General features: G+C 35.8%; 1 long non-coding RNA gene across 2 annotated transcripts in view; it reads left to right on the top strand.

The window, feature by feature from the left end:
- Positions 1-6,742, top strand: part of LOC105981592 — a 45,946-nt gene extending 39,204 nt beyond the window's left edge. For both annotated transcript variants that reach the window (XR_001174825.1, XR_001174824.1), the window contains one exon: positions 6,407-6,742. This is a non-coding gene — a long non-coding RNA (uncharacterized LOC105981592). The remainder of the gene's footprint in view (positions 1-6,406) is intronic.
- Positions 6,743-9,432: the final 2,690 nt, after the last annotated feature.

The following is a 9,432-nucleotide window of genomic DNA, read 5'->3' as shown; positions in this document are numbered from 1 at the left end:
ATCTGTTGTTATTAGAGCTCTTGATTATAGTCATTCTAATTGGGGTGAGGTGGTATCTCAATGTTGTTTTGATTTGCATTTCTTTTATGACTAGGGAGGTTGAGCATTTCTTCATGTGTCTATTGGCCATCCTTCTTTCTTCTTCAGAGAAGTTTCTCTTCAAGTCTTTAACCCACGTATTTATTGGGCAGTTGTTTCTTTGAAGATTTGTTGTTGGGGAACTTAATTTTTTGAGTTCCAGGTATATTTTAGATATGAGACCCTTGTCTGTTGTGTGGCTAGTGAAGATCTCCCAATCCGTGGGCTTTCTATTGATCTTGCTAGCTATGTCCTTTGCCATGCAGAAGCTCTGCAATTTCATGCAATCCTATTTGTCCAACCTTTCTTTGATTTGTTGTGTTTCTGGGTCTCTATTAAGGAAATTTCGGCCTGTGCCAAAGAGACCTAAGGTTTCTCCTATTCCATCATGTAATGTTTTCAGAGTGTCTGCTTTGCAGAGTCAGCCATCTTATGTAAATAATAAAACAAGTATAGGAAATAGCCTTTAGATATTAAATCACCAGAGGAAATTATGCACAGAAGTTTCAGGATGATTAGTATCAACAGATGAGAGGTAAGGGTAAAAGAATGCATCGCTGGTAATTTTTTTATGTTTGATAGTTGACAATGAGTGTATAGGATACTATATAAGATTAAACAACCAAATAAAACTATATACATAAGTAGGCTGCCCATGAGTTTCACATGCCAAGGGTTTTAATTAATCTAGTACTGTATGACTAAGGCACTTATGAAAATGGATTATCATTTTTAAAAGTTTATGTTTTACAATTCAGCATATTTGACCAAATTAAGTAGCAGAATGCAGCATGTATGGGCATGGGCTTTGGGTAAGGGAGATATGGATTTGCAATATAAGGTATTTCTCTGAAGCTAAATGACTGTGAATATATGCCAACAATTGAAGGTCTCTTCTTCCTTACCTGTAAAAAAAGGTATCAATACCTTGCCTTGGATACTTTGAGGTTTTCAGGCATTTTGAAAATAGAAAAGGAAAGTAATGAGAATATCTGGACAGAACAGAAGCAACCTTTCAACAGCATGAGCTTTTGCTGGACTTCTGATGTGTCCTCTCTACAATTTCCTTCTTATTTTGACTATTTTTAGATCTTTCCAAAGGGTTTTAAATCGTTCTCTAGAAAACGTTCTCTGGAAAAAATAAAACTAACTCAACATACAGTGAGGCATCTGTTAACATATGTGTGTATGTGTGTGTGCATGTGAGCATGCATGCATGTACACACTTTTACTGAAATATTTCAATGCACACATGACTTGGGAAGTGAGGGCTGGAATGAGGAAATATAAATATGAGGAGTGAGTTCTTCTTGGAAAAACAGACATTTCTTTAGCAAATACAAAGTCAAGCTTGTCGACTTGGGCCACCAAGAGTGGGCTGAGAGAGAGACAGACAGACAGAGACAGACGGAGAGAGACAGACAGACAGACAGACAGACAGAGACAGAGACAGAGAGACACACAGAGAGACAGAGACAAGAGACAGAGACAGGAAGGAAGGAAGGAAGGAAGGAAGGAAGGAAGGAAGGAAGGAAGGAAGGAAGGAAGGAAGGAAGGAAGGAAAGAAATAGGAGAGAGAGGAGAAAAATATTAGTACTTTTCCTCCATGTTTCTTTGTGTTTCATTGATCAGTTAGGGAAAGGAAGAGTCTGGAAATGTTGAAAAGCTGGATACATGAAACTTGTTACTTTGACAGTGACAAGGTTTTTGGAAAGAAGGCCTAGGTCCTACAAATAACTGGAGGATTAAAGAAAGACATTTTATATTCAATCTGATCACAGAGACAGTGTGGAGGATTTCAGCCACAGAATAGATCAGCAGAATCAGCCAGAGAGTAGAAGACCTCTCAAAAGAAAGCTCATTTCAAACCAAGAAGCAACAACAGGAAGATCCAAACTAGACTTTTAAGACCCCATGATTACCACTTACCAGGACTAAGGCTTCAAGCCACTTTATAGACTACCAATGTACCACAAGTCCAGAATGCTCAAATGTGTGGCCAGCATGAAGCCACAAAACTTTGGTAGTAGATCTCCTTTAGAAGTCAAATTCCAATGTAATTTCAGTAGTACATCAAAACTGTATGCTATTCACACATTTCCAGTCAAGTTAGTATAGGTAATATTATACTAAATCAATTGTTACCATACTAGAAAATTTTACTAAACTGAGGAGAGCTATCATTTACATGGGCAGTCTTCTTTTCAGTTTTTGTAACCCAATATTGTAAAAACCCAGGCTTTCCCAAATAGAACACATATACCAATTATATAAGTAATATGTGTGTGTGTATATATATATATATATAATTTTATGTATATGTATATATACTTGTGTACATATAAGTAAAATTTGTTATATTTTCTAGAGTATATATAATATCTATGAATTATATATACAAAATTTTTATTTAATTCCCTTAATTCTTATTACCTTTACAAAATTAAACATATGTGGATTATTGGTTGGTTATCCAAAGACGTTTTCTCTGTTTGCTTTTTTGAGATATTATTTTTCAAAATAAATAGTATTAAAAATAAAAATATTTGTGTTTGTGACCATTATTTTCTTTAATACAGTGAGTGATACCTCAATCACAGAGATTTTTCAGAAAACTGCTAAAAGGAGTCATGATTATCTTTATAATTGCAATCAATAAAAATGCCTATTAGTAAATCTTGCTTGAACTTTGTCTTATCACAAATTTCCTGTCAACCTGGAAAGGTGTTGCATGAGTATTTGCTATTTTAAGGCCATTTTCTTCACACATATTCAAAGACATTCCTTACTATGGGCTTTCACTTATTTAACTCACAACTGGTAATTCATTACTGTAATCTCATCAGTTGCTGTACTACTTAACATTGTGTAACAAATTACTCCCAATCCCAGTGGACTGAAGCTGTCACTTATTTCTCATGAATCTGTAGTTCAGGGTACCTATGCTCCTGATGTTGACCAGGCTCATTCACTTACCTGATGCCAGTTTTAGAGCTAGTTGGGGGATTGGATGATCTAGCATGATTTCAATGGGAAAACGCATATCTAGTTTACATGTGTGAACTATAGGTAAAGCTAAAGACTATTTTGGGAATGGCAGAAATATCCAAGAACAAAGTAGACAATCCAGGTACTATCTCAAAGCTCCCTTGAGTCAAGGACAGAGTGTGTAGGTTCTAGAAAGTGTGGAAAACTTGAGATATTAACACAGCCAATCTACCGTACATACTTAAAATCAGCTGTGGTGTTCCTTGTAGCTCTTACAAATAAGATTCATTAAGCCATCATAATGTATAATTAAATGTATAAATTAAATTTGGTGGCTAGATATTATTTGGTGGCACTCACATCCTAGGTTACTTTATTTCTCTTTATTTTCATTTTGGTTTACTTTGGTTCTGAAGACTGCACCTGAGGCCTCATACTTGCTGTACACATGTTTTACCACTGAACTCATTTTCCACTTCTTAAATTAAGCTGGATGCTGGTAGCTCATGTCTGGATTCCTTGCTACTCTGGAAGCTGAGATCCAGGGGACATAGGTTTGAAGTAAGACTGGGCATAAAAGTCCATTGAGATTCCATACCCCAAAATAACAACAATAAAAACAGGTCTCCAGGCATGGCTCAAGTAATAGGAATGCCATCCAAGCGTTGTTAACTATGATATAGTTAACCATAATATACTATATAGTTAACTATGTTATATGTTATAATATGCTATATAGTTAACTGTGTTAACTGCAATACTGACTGCCAATATTTTTTAATTCACCCTAGTCAGTACATAATTGACAAAAATGTGATAGGTTCATTGAAGTTATAGATATTGCCTTTAGAGAACTAATTGAAAGTCTTGATTCAAGATCCTAAATTGGTCTTGGTGTGGATGTAGCAACACAAATCCTCATACAACTCTTCAGCCTATTATTCTCACTAAAATAGTCACACAGTACATAGAGGTATATATGCAGTAGTACCCACACATAATACCATTTTGTGACAAATCCATTTATAAGATGTTCTTCTTCAGTATCCATGTTATAGAACAATTGAATATTTGCCATCTATGTATAAATTGTACTTTTGCATAAATATAAATTCATATTGCTTATTATTTGTGCTCAGAGAAAGGAAATAGATACTTTGTGGGAAACTCAGTTCTAAAGGAGTTTTTAGGCCTTCTTGAGATTCATTAAGTGGAAGTTTCAATAAGGAATTTATCAAACCAAGGCCTGTTACATAGTTGGAAGAGATAGCCAAGGTTAGTCAGATCCTGGCGTCTCTTTTGATAGAATTCAGATGGCTATGGTACTGCCAAAGTTATAAATGACAAACAGGCGCTTTGCTGAAACACATTTCCTTCATGGTGAAGGTTAAGTTTTATAAATTCTGTTGGTAAATTTTATAGATGTCAACTAGAAACAGCTCCTTTGGAAAAAATAAATCAAGACAGAGGGTCAGCAGTAACATTTGTTGCTTTAAATCCATACTGGTTATATCTTTACTAAATTATACCTTTTGAAATTCCCTATATAAGTAATTATTAATGAATAGAATGTTTAAACTGAAAGAATTATGAAAAATGTCTACCCTCTTTTTGCCCCTTAATGATTTTACTCCGATTCTTAAATACCATAGAGATACTTGAGCATTAGGACATTTCAGATGTAAATATTTGAAGCTTAGGACCACAACATATATTTTTTCATATCTAAAGAAAGAGATAGAGACAGGGAAAGAAAAGAGAGAAGGGAGGGCTGGGAAGGTGGCTCAGTGGTAGAGCGCTTGCCTTGCATGCATGAGGCCCTGGGTTCCATTCCCCAGCACCACATAAGCAAAAAGAAAAAAAAGCAAGAAGTGGCGCTGTGGCTCAAGTGGTAGAGTACTAGCCTTGAGGTGAAGAGCTGAGGGACAGTGCCCAGGCCCAGAGTTCAGGACCCACGACCGGACTCCCCCCCCTCAAAAAAAAGAGAGAGAAGAGAAGAAAATATAAGGAGAGAGAGAGAGATTTCATACTTGAAGTCCACAGTTGGGAGGAGGCTTAATTCTTTGTTGATACTATAAATACAATGAAGAGGACTCCATCCATATCTCCCACTCAGGAAATATGGAAGGATATTAATTATTTTAAAGACCTGAGAAATAGCAGTATATTTAAAAGCATATGCTTAACACTTTCATAAAGCATGAGCTATTATTTTTTAAAAAGAATGAAGGTCATAAAGCGGAATCATTTTTCAACATTTAAGGAACTGATTTTTTACAATTACAACAATGAGATGTACAAGTCATTATGTCGAAAAGCATACTTTACAACTTTGGTGGGAGGGGAGGATTGGATAGGGGGGGTGGGAGGAGTATGGGAAGGGATGGGAAGGGGAAACAAAGAGGAGGCAACAATGCTTGGTAAGAAATGTACTCGTTATCTTGCCCATGTAATTGTAACTTCTCTGTACGGTATTCTCACAAAAAAATTTGGTCTAGTATAAATCAATTCCCTATATTTAAAAATAACTGTTGGCAAAAATGATACATTATATATCTAATTATAATGAGCCATGGGCAACCTTGTATGAGCAGGAAGAGCAGGAGCCTTCTAAACAATAAGTTAACTTGTGATTAACATCTAAAGGGCTTTGAACACATGGTTTAATATATTGTCATATAAAAGTTTAAAAATTAATATAATCATTTTCAGGAGGAAAATAAAGATAACCATTGACCCTATAACTGTGTCTGTGTGTGTGTGTGTGTGTGTGTGTGTGTGTGAGAGAGAGAGAGAGAGAGAGAGAGAGAGAGAGAGAGAGAGAGAATGTGTGTGTTTGTTTTAACAAACAATTGGAATATTGGGAATTTAGTTAGCAAAAAATAAATCTTTTTTTATCATTTACTGAAAAGACATTATTTTATTCTACAAGTTTGGCTTTTTTGTCAGTCGTGAAGCTTGAACTCTGGGCCTGGGTGTTGTCCCTCAGCTCTTTACCTCAAGACTAGCTCTCTACCACTTGAGCCACAGCACCACTTCAGGTTTTCTGGTGGTTAATTGGAGATAAGTATCTCATGGACTTTCCTGCCTGGGCTGGCTTTGAACCATGATCCTCAGATCTCAGCCTGCTGAGTAGCTAGGATTACAGGCATGAGCCACCAGCACCCGGCTTCTACAAGGTTTTAAAATTTGATCTTTAATTTAAAGGACAGCATTCCTGGTATGTTTCTGACAAAAGAAGCCAATTTTCTAGTTAATTACTAGATACCATGAATTCTGCTGGAGAATATTGTCCCTAACAGTCAAGAGGCTACATTTCCATGCTCTGTCTCTCCCCTAGGAAATCACTGTGTGAAGCCAGAATCATGAACAGTTATCACAAACCTTAGATGTCTGGGCTGCTGGCATAAAATCTGATGTGAGCATCTCTACTTTTCCTGCTTTCTGGAAACTTCTGGGTTATCTTCCATGGGCATGCCTGAGAGGAAAATGAACAACAGGGATTTTGATATATGTTTACTAGAAGCAATGTATCCAGTTAATTACTTACTTATATCTTCTTCATTGTTTCTAAATCAATTGTATTTTATTTTTGTTACATGGATTTGCATGTGCATTTAATTGCTACATTGTGTTTCCAAAATAGAAAATAAAACTGGAGTGCTTTAGAATGGTCTCTAAATCTCAACCCCCTTTTACTGTGCATATATTTTTATCTTTTGGGGGTATACATGTGAGAATGTATGTGGCTATGTGATCACATACTTGTTAGGACACAGGACAAAGTCCCCATATAGTTAACCATGTCTCTTTCCTCCTCATGATTTCCCATTCAATATAGACCTTAAGACAATATAAATATTTGGGATGTTTTGATGTTTGGAGGTTTATGTGGGTATGTCATCATAAAAGTCACTTAGACAAAGCTTCAGTGATGTTCTCTTATTCTTGTGTAATAAACTCTTTCATATTTATAACTGATAAGGCGCTCAAATAATTCTATTGTTGATTTTTTTTTTGTCAGTCATGGGGTCTGAACTCTGGGCCTGGGCTCTGTCCCACAACTCTTCAGCTCAAGAATAGCACTCTACCACTTGAGCCACAGCACCTCCTCTGGCTTTTCTCTGCTTACATGGTGCTGAGGAATCGAACCCAGGGCCTCATGCATGCAAGGCAAGCACTTTACCACTGAACCATCTGCCCCACCCCCCATGTTATCTTATTAGAACAAAAAGAAACACCAATTTCTTATCAGCTGCTTACAGTTATTATACAGATGAGACTGTTAAAATGTTCCTTTTGGGGGGCCTTCTTGATCATGTGTCAATTCTTCTTGTATAACCAGAAGTAGAATTGTTCAGTCAAAATAGATACATATTTTAGTTTCCCATTTGAATGACATTCTGCCAAATTCTTTTCCAAAATAACTGTGCCAAATTATTTTTACCAGTCATCCAAGAAACTTAATGTATCTATCATCTTTGCCAACACTTGAGGCTTATAATTTTTAAAGGTTTTGCCAAACCAATGCAGGTCATTGGATCAATTTTTTTTAAATTTTCAGTTCCTTGAGTAGCAAGTATGATTGAATGTAATTTCCAGACAGTTACTGTTCAGTAACATTTCCTATGTGTGAAAAGCAAATAAGAAACAAAGTGATTATATTATTCTATATAGTCATTTTATTTTTATCTGTCTTGTAGATGATTGAAGTTATTTATATATTGAGTATCTATTTAGTTTATGAGGGTTTCCCCCCATTCTGTGATGTCTTTTAACATTAATCAGGGTATGTTTTTTTAATAATATATAGCAGATGTCACGATTAAAATTTTCCAACCTTTGCTGCTAAAGTATGTAAGTCCATTTTAGCTACACTGTTATTTTTGTGCTTGGTATTATTTGTTTATACTGATCGTTCCTAAACTTCTCATCAGTGATAGTACTCAAAACTCTGAAACTTCTGAAAAGGCATTTGGCAAGTCCCTCTCTCTCAAAATACTTAAGACTTTTCTGGAAAATGAGACATAAACAGTCAAAATATGATATAAATAGTCTAAAGGAATGATAACTGAGAATCTTTAATACTACAGCATTAATTTTCAAGTCAGTAGAATACACTATTAAAACCATGCCAACTTGAGGGACTAGTCTTGTAATGCAGAAAGACCGAGTTGGATCTAAAATGCAATATGTAAATACAAATGAGAGGCATAGCATTTTTCATCAGGGACATTTCTCAATTCATTATATCAGTTTTACTGGAATGGTACAAGCTTATGTGGAGGATTGGCTAAAAAAGAAATATAGATTGAGCTTGAGAGGACTTTAAGTAATTAAGACATTTGATTGACTCCATGCTATGTATAACAGACATCCCTTAAGCAGAAGGAGGGCATACACAGCCAGTGTGTAGTTTCAGGAAATTCATGGGAACCATGGTCCTGGAAATCTTAGGACAAGTATGCTCTAGACAAAATCCTGTTTTCTTTCCCTCCCACTCTCCTATAGTTTTCTTTTCTCCCCTAGGTCTTAATTATCTTTAGGTTGACTTTGTCTCCATGGGAGAGTCTATTAGTATTTAAAATATTCCACAATACTAATACTTTTCCTGTACTTATCAACTCCTGAATAAAATTGTCATCTCTGTCACGTGTATAATCCAAATGGGCAGTATTTTAACAGGTGCTCTGAAGGGTAGCTACCTGAAAAACACATTTACATTTGACATAATTTGCTGAAAAGGGTCAAGAAAAAGTAATCTGTTTTTTCTCAAAACAATGTGAGAAATTTCAGTGTCTAGAGTAGCCGGGGCAGAGAGATTGTTTTTGTCTCAAGAAAATCATTGATTTTTTTAAAGAGCCCCTTAAATGGCTTCCAGTGATTCGTACCAATGGTTTTTGTTTTTTTTTTTCATTTAGTGTGTGCTGGACTTAGTAACCTGTATTCACAAAACAGAATATGTCAAAGATGACATAACTTCCAAGATTTGGTTCCAAAAGGCTAAAATCCATTTCTTGGCCTCCCAGGGCACCCTATCTTGCTTAGAATTAATGTGAACTCTCCTCTCCATGTTGTAAACTGCACTATGCAGAGAGACTCACATGAAAAGGAACTTACGGTTTTAGTACGACAGCCAATGAGGAAATGAATTCTGTCCCCTACGACCTGAGTGAACCCAGTAAGATGACTTGTCTATCCTATGAGAATCCTTGAGATAGAGGACACATAGCCATGCCCAAATTCCCAATGCAAAAATCTTAGCGATAATAAATTATTTGTTGTTTGAAACCACTAAGCTTTGAGTAATTTGCTTTCCAGCATGTATAACTAATTCAGGCAAGTTCACAGTAAAACACTGTGCTA

The sequence above is a fragment of the Dipodomys ordii genome, unplaced genomic scaffold (assembly GCF_000151885.1).
Source record: "Dipodomys ordii isolate 6190 unplaced genomic scaffold, Dord_2.0 Scaffold13, whole genome shotgun sequence".
Classification (NCBI taxonomy): domain Eukaryota; kingdom Metazoa; phylum Chordata; class Mammalia; order Rodentia; family Heteromyidae; genus Dipodomys; species Dipodomys ordii.
Note: the sequence above shows the minus strand (reverse complement) of the source record. Positions and strands in the feature narration are given on the sequence as shown.